Here is a 15066-nt window from a genome sequence, read left to right on the forward strand (position 1 = left end):
TTTGTGACTCGCGTACAAATGCAGTCATGTTTGTGAATACCACCTTCAGAAATGTCCGCGTGTGAGTTAAACCGATATTGTATCGGCAGATCATCGATGGTTAAAAGATAAAACACGGTATTATCTGTAAATGTTAAATTGCACTGATCCATAATAGGATAAACTCGGAAGTTTTTGATAAAACAGACTGTAATTGTGAGTGTGCTTGTCACTGAAACAACACCAATATCACAGCTGCAGTGGAGAACACGGAACGGGGTGTTGCTAATGCTAAAGATGGTGGTTAACCAAACTCTCTCAAAGCGTGTAAAGTTTCCGATTTCTCCATCACCTCTGCCGGTAGGTACAGAGCTGCGTTTGCTGAATGTATTGTGCCCGCGCTTTCTCTGCTCTCTTGGTTTGAAATACATCTGCGCTACCCAAACCCTGTGATTTTAGATTAAAAGAAACTTCATTGGTTTGGCCGAAATCTTCCAAGTTCAATCACGCCACTAACAAGAGGATTGGCTGAAAGTGGGAGGCGCCTCTGTGTCCAGAGTGGCCGCACTGTTTTGTTGAAGAGAGGATATGAATTGCACACAAGAGGGACCTGGATTGAGACTGTAGATCGCGTCTTCTATTGTGAAAATATACATGAATGATTTAGAATAATATTGTGAACAAACTTGCATCTTTAAACAAGGTAGTTAATAGACAAAACAAACCTGTTTTTATTTAATCCGGATTTGGTTTTTTTGGAGGGGGCGGGGTAATAGTGTGGGAGCGGATTGTTGGAGATGTCCAAATATAAAATATTCCAGCGGTTTCAAGCCTGGGGTTTTGAGCCTACAGACCCGAGATTACAGATACTAGTTTTTCCTCTCTCCAATAATATCTGACATAGAGAGAAAATAATTAGATTAAATTAGGACTGCTGGTAATTATTACCCTATAAAACCACACATTTACATTTTAGAATTCATTACGTGGTTTAGCTGGGATTAAATTAAAGATTAATGAATGCTTCATCATATTTAACTCTTTTTCCTCCTTACATTTCCGAACTTCCGTAGTGAACAATTGGCTCTGGGGCGGATTTAGTAAAATCCTTTTGAGACATATCTTTAAATCATAAATCCGGGATTGACAAAGTTTTTCTGTCCATCTTGTCTCAAATGCACCCTTTATCCCCCACAAAAATAAACCAAGAACAATAATTGGAAAAAGCTTCAGCTACCGTGTTACAAAAATCAAAGGTTTTTGTAGTGATAACCTGCAGTATTACTCCGCGTAGCCAAGGCTTCAGATAGAATAATCTTCATGTTTTCTCCCGGCTCTGGAGTCAGATTCTTTCCAAAAACTTCAAGTTCAAAAGCTGCAGTGCAGAAATGTGTTGGTTCTGTCTTTCCGTATCCGCGTACTTAAGTCGGAAATCTGTAATAAAGTTAAGGGACCCGGTCTGTGCTTGAATTTCTGTGACTCTGTCACTCGGGTCTGTTTCATTTTACAAATGACTTAACTGTGATTGACAAGGAAAACACAATTCCCGTTGTCTATGTTTAATAAATAAGCTACACGATAAAGTAAGTCCCTCGATTGGCAATTAAAGCGAATGTAAGATCACATAAACATTGTGAATCGTGTAAATATCGGGATTGATTACAAACCCAGCTGCAAAGTGCTGTACTGTGAAATGGATACAATTCTCCGTCTTTTACTTATCGTGTCGGTTTGTTTCCTAAATTCTGGATACGCGTTTAGAGAAATTCTGCGAAAGTGTCTGTTTGCAGAGATTGCAAGCTGATTGTTCTTGGTGAACAATGAGAAGTACATCAGAGAGTCAGCAGAGTGTGCATTGCACAATCGTTGATTCAGAGCAACCATAATGCAAGATTATGCATTCCATCCACTTGTTAAGTGATGGAAATGAGAGAGCGGATTGAGTCCCTGTTGTATGTTTATAGATTGGAATCCTCTTGTTTTGTTTCCCCCAGATTTACTGTTAACACCCTGAGCACTATAAAAGGTTTGTAATTTAACATTTTGGTTTCGGCTGCAAACAGCACCGAAGAGCAGCGGAGGCGCAGAATGGACTGGCAGATGGAGCAAGATTAACTTTATGCAAATGTCTTCCTTTTGCTTATGGCGTTAGCTAGATTACTCCCAAATAATTTTAATTTTTTACTACCCCCCCCCCACACACACACATACATATATATATATGGCCCACAAAAAAGTTGAAGCTGTCTGATTACAATTCAAATATATTAATATAAGTGTCACATATTTGTAATGCTTCCTTAATCTTTTTTTTACTGAATCGCAAAATTACGAGACACAGTTCTCGTTTTATATTGTGAAAACCAGCAATTAATGAACTACATGTTTCCCAGCAATTGGTAACAGTCTTTACTTCTGCTCAATTAAACGCTGCCCCGTATCAGAAAATCAAATTATTATCTGAATTCCCGTAACAAATATATATATACATATAAAGGGAAACAATAGTTTTCAGGTACTGTTCACATTTGACTGAAATATACCAATAGACTCTGTAGTGGCAACCCCTGTACGCTAATTCTATGCATTAACATCTGTAATAAAGTTTTTAAAAAGTGCATGTTTTTTTTTGCTAAGAGTGTGTCTAAATATCTCACTTAAGTCGTTTTGGTTTTACAAATCCTTTCCCTGTGATTTGTAGTAATGTTTACTGATTATTCCACTTGTACGAAGATCACTAATTGGATGCTTTCGAATAAATGAAATTGATTTGAAATTGACTTGCGATCATTCGAACAGGAACACTGCAACTTTCGTTCTTATGATGCGCTTCTGTTACAAGAATAAACTCATGTTGATCAGCATTTTATTTTCTATTTTATAAGATAAATATGACAACAGTCCTTCTATTAAAATAGCGCCATATCACATCGACACATCTCAAAGCGCTTGACTGTGAGTTGCTTTGGACTAACAACAGAAAATGCTGGAAAAACTCAGCAAGTCAGGCAACATCCATGGAGAGAAATTTGAGTTGACGTTTCGGGTTTGACCCTTCTTCAAAACTGGAGAGAAAAGGAACTAGATCGAAGGCAGGGCTGCGACGTTCAGTGACTTTGGTTATACAAGCACATAAAGTATTCCGAACCGATTAGAAGAAAACGTTTTCAGACCGTTTAAAAGTTCCCCAAAGATTGACCTTTTTTATTTGATGTACGGCCATGATCAAAAATGAAAGAACAACAATACTTTTTGCTATAGATCAGAAAACCTTTGTTTGGACTGACAAAAAAAGTCCTCTCCATCTCACCAGTAATCGTCATATCATTTCGGTTCGCTAACTGGATACATCTACCGAGAAACGTTTTATGTGTTTTGACCCCAAATTTTCAACGCACAGTAATAGCACCAACAAGAAGCTTTGTCCTGGAATTGAAAGTATTTTCTTTTATTATTATTATTTTTAAACTGCAGAACGCCCCTATGCACCTCACCAGTGACTGTCATGTCATTTTTGTTTGCTAAGTGGATAAATCTATTAAATTAGTTGCAAAATGTTTCGCTGTTTTCTCCAAATTCTCAAAGGACACACCTGTTGTCCGAACAGTTTTTAACCAGCTTGCTAAGCAGATCTGACAGATCAAAGGATGCGGGCGATACACATGAACTTTAACAATAGACTAGCCCTTAGCAAGAGCTGCTGTCAGACCCGGGCTTGTGCCAGGAGCATTAAGCCTGCAATTGAAAATAAATTTTATTTGAATAAGGACCTCTGCCTGATCAGAGGGTTCGCCGACCCTGAAACAAAGGCAGTTGGAGATAACTTATTGACTCAATTGACAGCCTGAATACAGTTCATTATGCTTGCCCACTCTCACTAAATGTGACAGGTTTTAAAAGTGAATTAGGCGGCAGGTGCACAAACCATTTTTCTTTCTCTCTCGGGACAGCAGCGGACCAGATATCACCTGATTCCATGTACACCAGTATTTGCAGTTCGCGCTTCCCTTTCCTCTCCATTTCCAGTAAAACGAAATACTTAAAACAGATTTGAAAACATTTCGTTACATTTTGGTTTGTTTTTGTCAATGTCAGTAGTGTCCAGTTCTAAGTTCCGGTGATGTTGCACCCACCCCCCTTTTTTTCTATAGCAGATGGCGTTCACTAGTTGGTCACAACTGGCTGTCATTGAGTGTTTGTCTGCCTGCCAGTAACCCATAGTTCAGGGAATCCCTCAGAGAGTGTATCAGCACTTGCTCCGCTGATAGAACAATCACAGCGAATGAACTGCATTTTCTTGTCACCCGCACGATGATGTTTCTTGAACACCATTTGAAAGAAAACTGTTGACACGAGTTGTGTGCTGACTTTATGAAAATTTCAAATTGTTCTTCGTTTTCGTTTTTTTTACATCGAGCAGTGCGTTTAAACATTGCATGTGAAAAGTCGCATATTCGGGGTAACAGATGCATGTGTTCTAATAAATACCGCACAATGGTTGAGAATGTCTCTTTTAAACTCACGTTGATGTTCAGTGCCATTTCACAAAAAGCTGTGGTTGCACTCAAGAACACAAAGGTAACGTTCGAGGCTGTAATGTCCTTTAAAATAATTCTTAAGGAGGACTGCTTTTAATTCCATACTTTAGATCTGACCAGACAAATTTTACTGTGCCTGAACAAATGTGTTCCAACACGGCATAAAAAAATCCTCTAGTTGGTTGAATTTTACTTTTTGAGCTTAAAAGAACAAATTCAACAACAAGGGACTATCTTACTATTTGATTGAGAGACAGGTCTAACTGTGAATTCAAAGAAACTTAAAACAAGTCCAAATATACACTGCTAATGTTGACCAAAACCTGCAATTTCAGTAATATAAAAGTACTTCTGGAGATGTTGTGAAAATTGTGGCCAATTGTGGCAATTAAACCATGTTCTCGGTATCTGACGATTGGTATCAAACGGCCGTATGTCTGAGCGCTTTTGTACCATCATTATCCGCCAGTCTTTTCTATACATTTAATACACAAAGTACTTAAATGATTCTTAATAATAAGATGTGCTCCAGTGTCCTTAAGCTCTGAAAATCTGAAGGACGTTTTTGATTAGTGAACCTAGCACGCTTGACGTTGCTTAATTTTCATATTTTATATAGGCATGCAGAAAATAACATAGAATGCAATGGACCTATTTACATTCCCACCAGGAAGTAAGTAAATCACCAGTAACTAGTTCGACATCTAATATTCCTGGTCTATAGAACAGTATCTTGTGAAAAAAAACTTCTAAAATAGTCTCTGAAAGTTAACAAATGGCCAAAAATAAACTAGCTAACATGTGTAAAATAGACAGATTGCTGAATAATTTTCACGAATTTAACGAATTCTACTCCAGGTGATATTGATGCCTTCGTGCACATAGGATCAACGAGAGCAAAGCATGAACCACAAGAAATGAACTTTCTTGCAGCACACGTTGCAAAGTGGAACATTTACAACATTATTATTTCCGATGTGGGGCAAGATCTCATTGTAGTCATCACAGAGTTGACTGCTTGGTGTGTGATATGTGAGATGCAGATGTATCAGACCTTAAATATAGGGGAAGACTTTTTTTTTTGGCAGAATGGTGGAGAAAATGAGAAATCTTTAGTTTGCAAATGTGTAACTTAGCCATAATTAGTAATAGAGCGTGGTCTTAACTGTTTGTAAATGATTTATCATTTTGATTCAACAAAGAAGCATTTATCAGATCTTAACAACGTTTGGCTGAAATAGAGCAGGGAACAAGTAATTGTTGCTCAGAAAATGACTGTAATTGAGAAGGATATTTGTATGGGTTGGTAAGGTAAATAAGGAAAAACTATTTCCACTCATCGATGAATCGATTACTAAACGGCAGAAATTTAAGATCATCACTAACAAATGAAGAGATAAGTTAGAAGGTTTTTTTTAACACAGAGGGTTGTTAGGATATGGAAAGCCTTACCAGTGACCTGCACTCACCTCGAACTTGGGAGTCATTAATATTACCATTATATGAATAGTAAACAAAATAGTCCATTTCCCAGCAGCATTGTTCCTACCCCTTAACTATCATCATAAAAGTTATTAATAAGAGCTAATCCATTGCTACTAGTTTTAGAACATTCTGATCTGTGACAAAATATATTAAGTATATAAGATAATTTGGAGAAGCATCAGGCATAATAAATCATAGAATTTTACAGCACAGAAGGAGGCCATTCGGCCCCTTGAACCTATGCTGGGATGCTGAACGACTGAATGTTGCCCCACTCCCCTATCCTTTCTCCATGCTCTTTAAAATATAAAATATATATCCATTTCCCTTTTATAAGCTATGGTGGATTCTGGTAAGGCATTCCATTGTATACCTCATTTTATTTGTATTGTAAACTAGCAACCTATAAGACAGATAAGAAAAAGTGAAATATTTTTGCATGCTGACTTATACAGCAGGTTACAACACACTGATTGTCTGGTAGTTTCTTATTTACGTTGATGTGGTTTGGTTTGATTTGGTTTAGTTTGTTTTGGGTACACCTTTCTGATAGACTTTTGAGAACATATCCCATTTCAGCTAATTCTGCATTTAAAGCATATTCATATAGAATTTCAAAAAGGCAAAGTTTTAGCTCTGTTTGCTTTATCTTTGATCTACACCTAGTGTGATGTTTACAGAAAGTGATGTACAGCTCTTTTTTAAAGTTTAAAGGACATATCTTGTTTATATTGTTATATTGATCTATTTAACTGGTGAGACCAACTACAGCTGTAATTGTTATGTCAGTTTGATTTATAAGTAGCAAAGGTTCTCTGAAAGGTTAACCTCCTCTCAGATACCCAGTGATTCTACCTAGACCCTGGTTTCAGAAGAGAATTACATACTGCAGCAATGTGACTTTGTATTTCTCTCACTGTATTCTTATGGTCTCCCTGAGTCAGATTGACCATTTCAATGCCAATTAGGTTCAGTGTGAAGGCTACTTTGTGTCAAGGACTCTTAACTGCAAAATGGATTAAAGTGCCTCCAAGTCAAAAGTCATCATATAAATGTTTTTTTCTACCACCAGTAGAGAGAAGATCAATAGTTTATTCACACTTTCTCCTCACAACACTAATCGTTTTAACAGTTCTGTTTGCATTGCATGACACCAAACGACAACCGAACCACATAGGACTGAAGTAGCATGAAGTAGTATATGTGACAATGTGACAATCTGTCAATGAGACAGTTACAGATGGCTGCCAGTGTGCCTAAAGTGAGTCATTTAAAAAATATATATATATAAATAAGTGGCTACAAGGCCACTTAAACTTCTGTGGTGGTAACCAAATACATGACTTAGGCACAGTTGACTGGACACTATATTACAACACTTCAAACGTATGTCATTGGCTGTAAAGCATTTTAGGAAGTCCTGAAGTTGTGAAAGGTGCTCTTTAAATGCAAGTTCTTTCTTTTTTTTCTTTCAGTGGTTTTACTAAAATTAAGCTGAATTATGTAACAAATGTGAGCACGGTGGTGCTTAGAGTCTGATATCAATTGTTTTTCTTTTGGTAAACACAAATTCTGAATACCAAGGTCCCAGAGGTGAACAGTTTTCTAATACAGACAGAGCATCTAGTAACCCAACTATTTTGCTATTAACTCGGCAAGGACTATTTTAGCATTTTTGTACCACTTTAACACATGGCAAGGTTAGTGTGGCCTAACGGTCATAACTTAACCCAAAGGGAGGTTAGGGAAATGGGAAACTTGGTTGATTCCACTCCCTAATTTATGGTTACTGAGGTCAATCGTAGCAGTCTCAGTGCCACATCAGCTGAGAACCCAGGGCCTATTGCTGTCTTTATGGCTCAGCTACTCACTGCTTTAACCAGTTGAGCCATCGAGAGCCCCAGCCCAGCAATGGTCAATGTTCCTACAGTGCCGGATCAGAACCGCCTAGAACTGTAACTCTGAAGGTCAGAGTGATGCAAGTAAAGATGGTGGCAGCAACACAAGGATGCCTTTCCTTCCTAGAGCTTTAGCCCTCGCCTTAAAGTAAAAACAAAGTGTTTTATTTCTGCTCACTTTCTCCTCCTCCTGTCCAAAAGGCATTGACCCTTTGCTAGAGCATGGTTCCATGGATGTTAGTCATCTTCCGGGACCTCACTCAAGGAGCTAGTCTTCATGTGTTGGCCTAGATGCTGAGTGTTGATGGGCTATTCAAACATGGAGTCCGATCCTGCCCTCTCCAACATCCACATACATACACTTCCAGCAGGAGTCACTGGATACTAATCAGAAGTGAGAAACTTGGTTGATTTTCCCTCTTTAACCAAGGGATACTGAGGTCAATCGTAGCAGCCTCAGTGCCGCACCAGCTGAGAACCCAGGGCCTTTGTTGTCTTTATGGCTCAAGCTACTCGCTGCTTTAACCAGCTGAGCCATCGAGAGCCCCGTCCCAGCAACTTGAAATATTTGTAAAATAATAAATCACAAAAAGCATTATACCACTAACTGCATGTTCCACGCACTCAAATATTTTCTGGGCTGGTTATTTCCAATGAAAAATCACTTTCACTTGTTTTCAAAATGGTTTCCTTTACTGAGACAAAGCACCTTTAATTTTGGAAACTTTTTTACATAGGATATTTTAATACGTTACTTCTATTTTTACTTTTTGTTGTTGACTGCACAGATAATATCAATTTCAAAAAAAGAAGACATGATTAGAAGTCTTTCTGTCTGAAATAGAAAGTGATGTCTAGGTACCTGAAGTTAGTTGTAAAAATGTAATTTCTTCCAGCTAATTGAGTGAAAATATGCTGGCGAATTTGGCCCATTACTCTGAAAAAACCTTCCGTATAAAACATGGCTGCAGTCGCTGCATGTCGGTAAGAGTTCGGTTTGTGAGTGAAAGAAGACCATCACAGACTGAAATCAGAGATGATATCAGAGATTAGATGACCATATTGGCTGAGTCTCAAGGGAAGTGTGCGAAATGAATCAGATTAAATGAAATTGATACAGTGAATACTTAATCAAACAGACAAAGGTAGTCTGCACAGCTAATTAGGGGCAAATAGTGTGTCCCTCTTGTACCTCATTTAACTGACAAATTGTGCAGACAATTTTAATGGTAAATCTGTTTAGCAAAGAGATGGCTGATCAACTGACAGCTTGGCAAAATGTGGTTTCTGCAGCACCACATGATGCTTATGTAAATGAGGCCTGGTACAGCTGATCTCATGCGCTGACAAGGTCTGTTTGAACCAATGTCAGATGGGGCTCTTACATCGAGTTTATTGTAAACTTTCATCGGTTTTTTTCTTCCTTATTTTTAATTACAGAGACCTAGACTGATTGAATTAGCCTTATTTTGAATTACATAGTATGCAGTACATTTCCTAGTAATCCGACAAAGCAAAAAATCCAGGTTTATGACTGGACTGTACTATAGGAGTTGAAGCCGTTATGGTATTCTGTCAATGCCATACACCTTCAGGTCCACTGTAATAAAATCTTTATTACCCCTTTGTGTACCTCACATTGCCTTTACTGCACTCAGTATGCTCATCATGTAATGGTAAAACAAAGTAAAACATATATTTTTAAAAAACTATAAACAATATGTTATAAAGAGTAACAGATTTCTGACCATGAGCTTAAAAATTAAAGAGAATCTAGGGGGAGCACTTTTTACTTAAAGTTCTTTTTTAATAAAACACAATTTTCTGAGGTGCTTGGAGACCCACAGGCCAGGTCTTCCACCTTGCTAAGCTGCTCTGAGACATCACTGTGGAAGAGCACCCAAATGCTCTTAAATGCTATATAAATACAAGTTGTTCTTGTTGTTATAGTTTTTTTTAATATATGTTTTACTTTGTTTTACCACTACATTACAAGGCACTTCACAGGAGTGTTTTAAAACAAAATTTGACACCGAACCACATAAGGAGAAATTAGGGCAGGTGACCAAAAGCTTGGTCAAAGAGGTAGGTTTTAAGGAGCGTCTTAAAGGAGGAAAGAGAAGTAGAGAGGCAGAGATGTTTAGGGAGGGAATTCCAGAGCTTAAGGCCTTGGCAGCCCAAAGGTTGAGCGATTATAATCAGGGATGCTCAAGAGGGCAGAATTAGAGGAGCGCAGATATCTCGGGGGTGGGGGTTGTGGGGGTTGTGGGGGTTGTGGGGCTGGAGGAGATTACAGAGATAGGGAGGGGTGAGGCCATGGAGGGATTTTAAAACAAGGATGAGAATTTTAAAATCAAGGCATTGCTTAACTGGGAGCCAATGCAGGTCAGTGAGCACAGGGGTGATGGATGAATGGGACTTGGTGCGAGTTAGGAAACGGGCAGCCGAGTTTTGGATCACCTCAAATTTACATAGGGTAGAACATGGGAGGCAAGCCAGGAGTGCATTGGAATAGTCAAGTCTAGAGGTAACAAAGGCATGGATGAGGATTTCAGCAGCAGATGAGCTGAGGCAGTGGCAGAGACGGGCGATGTTACGGAGATGGAAGTAGGCGGTCTAAGTTATGCTGCGGATATGTGGTCAGAAGCTAATTTCAGGGTCAAATATGGCACCAAGATTGCGAACAGTCTGATTCAGCCTCAGACAGATGTTAGGGAGAGGGTTGGAGTCAATGGCTAGGGAACAGATTTTGTGTTGGGGACCGAAGACAATGGCTTCGGTCTTCCCGATATACTTATCCAGTACTGGATGTCAGACAAGCAGTCTGACAATTTAGAGACAGTGGAGGGATTGTGAGAAGTGGTGGTCAGGTAGAGCTGGGTGTCATCAGCTTACATGTGGAAACTGACACTGTGTTTTCAGATGATGTCGCCGAGGGGCAGCATGTAGATGAGAAATAGGAAGGGGCTGAGGATAGATCCTTGAGGAGAAACAATATGTTAAGACTGTGTCAGCATTGTAAAATGGCTCTACTGAAAACAACAGGGCTATGACTTTGGACTGGCTTGGGAGCTGATCATGACCTTCCACAGGAGAGCATGCTGAATACGCTGCATTCCCAGCAGGTAGTGTGGTTTTCTGAGGCCAGGTGGCTATGATTGACTTTCAGGCCAGCCTGAAGTGTGACCCACATTGCTTTAATGGAGTTTCTCTGGCACACACTATTAAATGGATAAGTGCTTTGAGTAAAAATTACTTTCCAGAGACTTGTCATCCCCTTTAAGGTAGGAAGTCATGATGTTTACTTGCCATTCATTAAATACTCATACTTTGTTACCATGATTTACAAAGTCATTGGAATCAAATGCTCAGTTGAATTACTGCTTTAATACTCACTGCCAGCCATCTAATATCCTAACTATGGTAAGTGAATTTTCAAAGCATTTTACATTGCACTAAGATCCGTGATAGTGGCAATGACTCCTGACATGCGAGTATGATGCAGCTGGTTGTACACCCTAAAGTTATCTTGCTGAGATTTACTAAATCCAATTGCCAGGAAGACTTGCTTTTACTCAGCCTTTCGCAGCCACCAATCTTGTCAAGTCCTGGAAGTGTTACTTTCATGTTGCACTGTGCAATGCCTGCATGTTGGGAACTGGTGCTGTTAGCTGGGTCTCAGTCAGTATAAAAGTAGCTTTTGTGACACAGTACAACTGGGTTGGTCCCTGAACACAGGGGAGAAGCTGTCCCATACTGAACTAATTTGTTGGATTAAGCTATTGTGGGCCAATTTACACTGATATTTTCTTATTTAAAGCATGCTGGCCTCACAATGTAACTCTTCATTTAAAAGGACATTGTTACCTCTTTAAGCAGTTTCCTGAAACAACCAGAAACAGCCTGCATTGAAGACTCCATTAGCACATTGAAGACTCCATTAGCACATTGTCTGTCATGGGAACTTTTACAACATAGTTTTACCTCTTTTCATAAAAATTATAAAAATTACAGATTTATAGTATCAGGCACGATCAAGTGTGCATTGATAGTTCTCCTTCATTTTCAACCATAGTGAAGTATCTTCAGGATAACTTGCAGTAATTACAACATTGCTTTATGTTATTGATGTACAGTATGACAGCACATCAATCCTGCTACTGCTGTAAATCCAAATAGCTAGTATAATAGTAGGGCATAGATATTCTTCAGGAGTCAATTTTCTTACAATCAGACCCTCCATGAAAAAGGGCCTGAATAGGCTTTCATGTTATCTCAGTTCTAGTATATCAGCAGGTTAAGCCAACGTAATGTGGATTAAATCTGATTTACCTCATTAGCAGCAGAAGTCTAACATTCCCACCTGGGAGAATAAACTGGCGCTGATAACACAGTTGCTATATATGTTCTGGGAAAAACCAGTTGCACACACTTAGAACTCTGATTTGATCCAAAACTGAGAAAGCCATTACACATGATTAAGCACAGTGAAACTTTAAGGGTGTTAAGTTTGACATGGCAGGTGCAAATGCAGTAGTGGTGTTTAAATTCTGTTTCATTTGCCTGGAGTTAATCTTGTTATATTGCCGTGTCAATTAAAGTGAGTAACGGTACACAGTGTATATTTTAAATAAAACAGTACTATCGGTCATGAAACATCACATTCCTACATATGGGCCATGGCAGGAAGTGTACAAATGACTGTCCTGATCTAAATGTCGATTTCCAGCACTTTTCCTTTTGGACATTGAGAAGTGTTAATGAGATCTGAAATAGACTCATTTTTAAAAGGCTGAATATCACACTTTCTATTTACCTGCATGTTATATTTAAACAGCGTTAAGCATCAAAAAATAGCTGTTTCTAGAAATTTAATTTCATTGCTGGACTGAGCACTGCATTGCATTTACAGAGCTTGTTAACAGATGTAATTGTGCCTGTAATGAGGAATGATTTTGGGCCTCAGACTCTCTCATAGCCTATTGGGCCCCACCAAAATGTAAATGTGCACCCATAGGCTAAGAGATAACAACAGGAACAAAATGCCTCAGGCAGATCTGTCACTGTCCGTATGCACTGTACTAAGATTGATAACAGTGACCATTTCTTTGCCATTTATCACTGCATCAATATTATTGATGCAGTTATGTTTATGAATACATCATTGTTTCTCATTGAAACTGAAGTCACAGTATTTGGAAATGTATTATTTCTGTATTAATTTAAAAATATTTTTAACATAACATTTAAAACTAAATAACAATTTGACTGAAATCCATGGACCTCTAAGAATTAAGCAATAAGTAGCAATTCAGCTGGCCTTGAGATATTTAGAAAAAATAGCATACTTAAAAAACACCATGTCAGTAATAGTGATCAATGTTGTGTGGGGGTGAGCTAATTCCACTGAACATAATTATGAATTATAACTAAAAGCAGGAGGTATTACCGTATGAAAACCAAGCAATACTTCTTAATTGAACTGAAACATAGGAGAACGATGCTACACAGTACAGATGATTCATATGTTTAGTCCAGTCACTTGTGCTACACTAGCCTGATTTCTGATATCCAGTGACACAACATCAGATATTGACCTAGTATAGTTCCCAATGGAGGTCCCACTCTAGTTATTGGCAGCAATCCTATGAGTGATGAGCATCACGTTTGAAGCCCCTTCCAATATTGGTTCAGCAATCTGCTGGCACAGTGCTATGAAGCACCAATATACAGTGTGCTGGTGGCACAGTGCTATGAAGCACCAATATACAGAGTGCTGGGAAACAGTGCTATGAAGCACCAATATACAGTGTGCTGCTGGCACAGTGCTATGAAGCACCAATATACAGAGTGCTGGGAAACAGTGCTATGAAGCACCAATATACAGAGTGCTGGGAAACAGTGCTATGAAGCACCAATATACAGTGTGCTGCTGGCACAGTGCTATGAAGCACCAATATACAGAGTGCTGGGAAACAGTGCTATGAAGCACCAATATACAGAGTGCTGGGAAAACAGTGCCTGTAGTTCTTTGTATGCTGAGCTTCTTATGCCGGCTGGACTACCCAGAAGTGGAACCAAATGCAGTTTGGACACTTCACTACTGGAAGAGAGAGGAAAAACAAACAAAAATCACTTGGCAAGCTTGTGAAACAGGCTGCTTTCTTACACTTTCTATCAGTCAACGACCGAGCAACATTGTCAGAGGTCATTTGGTCGAGGTATGATGTGTGGCAAAGAGCGGGGGCGAAACAAGATTAAAAAGGGGGAAACAGTACAATCCTGGCTACTAGGGCTTGTGTTATGGAGGCATCTGCAGCCTTAATTTAATCTATATGGTTTCATTAAAAGCAAGTGTCTTGTGCTGTAAGATACCAATATTTGATATATATCAGAGGCCAGGGTTTCCACAACTTAGCCACAGAACTTTTTAAACCAGAAATCACACCGCATTATAAAAATGCCATCTGTCTAATGTAATGCATTTCTTGGGATTTCGACCAATTCCTCATGGGTTGCCACCAGATACAGCTAATAATGGCACTAAATTAGTATTGACCGATAAACAGAAGTGACAGCACCAGTGGCCTTGTCCCACAGTGTCAGTGAATATATGCAGTGAGCAGTGGCTCTATCTTGGATGCTTTGCATACATGTTTAATCACATAGAAACAAAGAGGTAAATGCAATTCTTGAATAGAGCTGAAGTTGTTCATAGGGAAAGTCACTGAACGAGTTCTATTGGTAAATAGCATTTTAGGAACTGTGACACATCCAAACTGTTCAGTTTTGAAGCTAAAAGCAGGCTATTTCAGTGGTCTTTTAACACTATCGCACAACGAGTTGTATTACCTTCCAATTTTAATGCATTGTTTGAAATCAAAACAAAAAATGCTAGTCGATCAGCATCTTTTAGAGAGAAAAAATATTGAGTGCGAACTTTTCATCAGAACTGATCAAAAATCACACCGGCAATCATAACTGTCTTTTCTCTTTTAATTCTGACTCGTGTGCATACATTTCCAACAGTTACAATTATATTTATGATTTTTTTGCACTACACCCGCACCGGGCGCATTGTTTAGCAACAGTACAGGGAAACAAAACATCTCTGTGAATCATGCAAGCTGGCCTAAAAAAAAGACATTGCAGCGTCGGAACTGCCG

This window comes from Somniosus microcephalus, chromosome 9 (genome assembly GCF_052327205.1).
Source record: "Somniosus microcephalus isolate GS21.2 chromosome 9, FLI_Smic_1.0, whole genome shotgun sequence".
NCBI classification, from domain to species: domain Eukaryota; kingdom Metazoa; phylum Chordata; class Chondrichthyes; order Squaliformes; family Somniosidae; genus Somniosus; species Somniosus microcephalus.